Raw genomic sequence first — 4,375 nt, 5'->3', positions numbered from 1 at the left:
TTTTGTTGTTAGATTTCTGTCTTATTGACATTGTTATTTTTGTTGTTAGATTTCTGTCTCATTGACATTGTTATTTTTGTTGTTACATTTCTGTCTCATTGACATTGTTATTTTTGTTGTTACATTTCTGTCCGATTGACATTTTTATTTTTGTTGTTAGATTTCTGTCTTATTGACATTGTTATTTTTGTTGTTAGATTTCTGTCTCATTGACATTGTTATTTTTGTTGTTACATTTCTGTCCGATTGACATTTTTATTTTTGTTGTTAGATTTCTGTCTTATTGACATTGTTATTTTTGTTGCTAGATTTCTGTCTCATTGACATTTTTATTTTTGTAGTTGGATTTGTGTCTCACTCACATTGTTATTTTTGAAGTTGGATTTTTGTCTCATGGACTTTGTTATTTTTGTAGTTGGATTTCTGTCTTATTGACATTGTTATTTTTGTTGTTAGATTTCTGTCTCATTGACATTGTTATTTTTGTTGTTACATTTCTGTCCGATTGACATTTTTGTTTTTGTTGTTAGATTTCTGTCTCATTGACATTGTTATTTTTGTTGTTAGATTTCTGTCTCATTGACATTGTTATTTTTGTTGTTACATTTCTGTCCGATTGACATTTTTGTTTTTGTTGTTAGATTTCTGTCTCATTGACATTGTTATTTTTGTTGTTAGATTTCTGTCTCATTGACATTGTTATTTTTGTTTTTAGATTTCTGTGCCATTGACATTGTTATTTTTGTAGTTGTATTTCTGTCTCATTGACATTGTTATTTTTGTTGTTAGATTTCTGTCTCATTGACATTGTTATTTTTGTTGTTAGATTTCTGTCTTATTGACATTGTTATTTTTGTTGTTAGATTTCTGTCTCATTGACATTTTTATTTTTGTAGTTGGATTTGTGTCTCATTCACATTGTTATTTTTGTAGTAAGATTTCTGTCTCATTGACATTGTTATTTTTGTTGTTACATTTCTGTCCGATTGACATTTTTGTTTTTGTTGTTAGATTTCTGTCTCATTGACATTGTTATTTTTGTTGTTAGATTTCTGTCTCATTGACATTGTTATTTTTGTTTTTAGATTTCTGTGCCATTGACATTGTTATTTTTGTAGTTGTATTTCTGTCTCATTGACATTGTTATTTTTGTTGTTAGATTTCTGTCTCATTGACATTGTTATTTTTGTTGTTAGATTTCTGTCTTATTGACATTGTTATTTTTGTTGTTAGATTTCTGTCTCATTGACATTTTTATTTTTGTAGTTGGATTTGTGTCTCATTCACATTGTTATTTTTGTAGTTAGATTTCTGTCTCATTGACATTGTTATTTTTGTTGTTAGATTTCTGTCTCATTGACATTGTTATTTTTGTTGTTACATTTCTGTCCGATTGACATTTTTATTTTTGTTGTTAGATTTCTGTCTCATTGACATTGTTATTTTTGTTGTTAGATTTCTGTCTCATTGACATTTTTTTTTGTAGTTGGATTTCTGTCTCATTCACATTGTTATTTTTGAAGTTGGATTTTTGTCTCATGGACTTTGTTATTTTTGTAGTTGGATTTCTGTCTTATTGACATTGTTATTTTTGTTGTTAGATTTCTGTCTCATTGACATTGTTATTTTTGTTGTTACATTTCTGTCTCATTGACATTTTTATTTTTGTAGTTGGATTTGTGTCTCATTCACATTGTTATTTTTGAAGTTGGATTTTTGTCTCATGGACTTTGTTATTTTTGTAGTTGGATTTCTGTCTTATTGACATTGTTATTTTTGTTGTTAGATTTCTGTCTCATTGACATTGTTATTTTTGTTGTTACATTTCTGTCCGATTGACATTTTTATTTTTGTTGTTAGATTTCTGTCTCATTGACATTGTTATTTTTGTTGTTAGATTTCTGTCTCATTGACATTGTTATTTTTGTTGTTAGATTTCTGTCTCATTGACATTTTAATTTTTGTAGTTGGATTTCTGTCTCATTGTCTGATTGACATTGTTATTTTTGTTGTTAGATTTCTGTCTCATTGACATTGTTATTTTTGTTGTTACATTTCTGTCCGATTGACATTTTTATTTTTGTTGTTAGATTTCTGTCTCATTGACATTGTTATTTTTGTTGTTAGATTTCTGTGCCATTGACATTGTTATTTTTGTTGTTACATTTCTGTCCGATTGACATTTTTATTTTTGTAGTTGGATTTCTGTCTTATTGACATTGTTATTTTTGTTGTTAGATTTCTGTCCGATTGACATTTTTATTTTTGTTGTTAGATTTCTGTCTTATTGACATTGTTATTTTTGTAGTTGTATTTCTGTCTCATTGACATTGTTATTTTTGTTGTTAGATTTCTGTCTCATTGACATTGTTATTTTTGTTGTTAGATTTCTGTCTTATTGACATTGTTATTTTTGTTGTTAGATTTCTGTCTCATTGACATTTTTATTTTTGTAGTTGGATTTGTGTCTCATTCACATTGTTATTTTTGAAGTTGGATTTTTGTCTCATGGACTTTGTTATTTCTGTAGTTGGATTTCTGTCTTATTGACATTGTTATTTTTGTTGTTAGATTTCTGTCTCATTGACATTGTTATTTTTGTTGTTACATTTCTGTCCGATTGACATTTTTATTTTTGTTGTTAGATTTCTGTCTCATTGACATTGTTATTTTTGTTGTTAGATTTCTGTCTCATTGACATTGTTATTTTTGTTGTTAGATTTCTGTCTCATTGACATTTTACATTTTACATATTTTTCATTGACTCTTTGGGCTGATGGGAGAGAAATTCTGACATTAACAGTGCTTATTGATAATTGGTACGCTATTTCTAGGCTTAAAATATAGGGTAGTTGCGAATGGATGTTCATAATGAACAAAAGTTAATTATTTTAATAATAAAAAATTATATTAGTACATGTATGTCATTTATTTACTCATATTATGCAAATATTTAAAGTTATAGCCTTGAAGCAGAGATTCACTATACATATGTATGTCTGGCATGCAGAATGTTGAAAGCAAGTTAAGAATTTTACTTTATACATGTATAAGCAGTCGTGCGTATATCATGCATGGTACTTTTACATCTTTGAATATGATACAGCCGTAATACGGATGTTGTAGAAACGTCCGTAATACGTATGTTTACGATACGTCCGTGAAACGGACAATCCGTTTTACGTCAGTCTTTACACGTACGTTTTACGGATGTATTTTTACAGACGTTTTACGGACGTAACCGTTTCATCCGTAATACATCCGTATTACGGATGTTTTACGGACGTTTATTACCACGGCCGTGAAACAGGTAAAATAGCTACGGACGTAAAACGTCCGTAAAAAATCCGTAAAACGTCCGTATTATACGGCACGTCTACGGACGAATAGTACCACGGACGTAAAACGTCCGTTGCTTCCCATCCGTAAAACGTCCGTAATACGGACATTTAGTACCACGTCCGTATTACGGATATTTAGTACCACGTCCGTATTACGGACGTTTAGTACCACGGACGTAATACGGATGTTTTGTACCACGGACGTATAACGTCTATTATAATTATGCATTATAATATATATATATATTATAGTATATAACACACTTATTGTAGTATATATAACACACTTATTATAGTGTATAGTATAGTTTGATTTTTATGTAACAGTTGCATTGTATTGCTGAAACTTTTGATGGAACTGTCAATGATAAAATGCTATACTTTTTTTTAAGGTGATGATACTTTTTATTTGCATTTCCTTATATCATGTATATAGTCTCCTAGTGTTCTATCTAAAAAAAATATTCTGATGCAATACACATACAAGGATTTTGTCAAAGAACTTTCTGTCATACAGTGACTTGTTGTTTAACAAGTTGAATATTGATGATATCTTTTTAAACATTTTACATGATATTTCAAGAGTAAATCAACAATAATCAGAAGTATTTCAGTGGTGGTCTTTGGTTCATATTTTGCTTTCATGTATTAACTTGATAAAATAAGGCTCTTAGTTTTCTCTATTTGTCATGTCCAAACCCTTTCACAACACACTATATAGTTCATTTGTTTCATTGTTGGAGGACATATGGATACCTATAATAGCTCAATATCACATCATGTGAACTCTGGTGGATATTTTTCTCATTGGCAATTCAACCAAATGTCCTTACTTTTATAAGTCCTTTTAATTATATATCAAGAGTAATTGATCTCAAGAGTATAAATTGAGAATACTGTAATGTTTCCTTTTTACAGTTTTGAATGTATCCTTTTTCTTCAAACTTTCTTAGAACAAACATAATCTTCTTCAAAGTTCAAAATTTTATTTCCAAGGATTTATATTCACATTATAATTTCTCTACTTTCCAAGT

The sequence above is a fragment of the Mytilus edulis genome, chromosome 13 (genome assembly GCF_963676685.1).
Source record: "Mytilus edulis chromosome 13, xbMytEdul2.2, whole genome shotgun sequence".
NCBI lineage: Eukaryota > Metazoa > Mollusca > Bivalvia > Mytilida > Mytilidae > Mytilus > Mytilus edulis.
Note: the sequence above shows the minus strand (reverse complement) of the source record.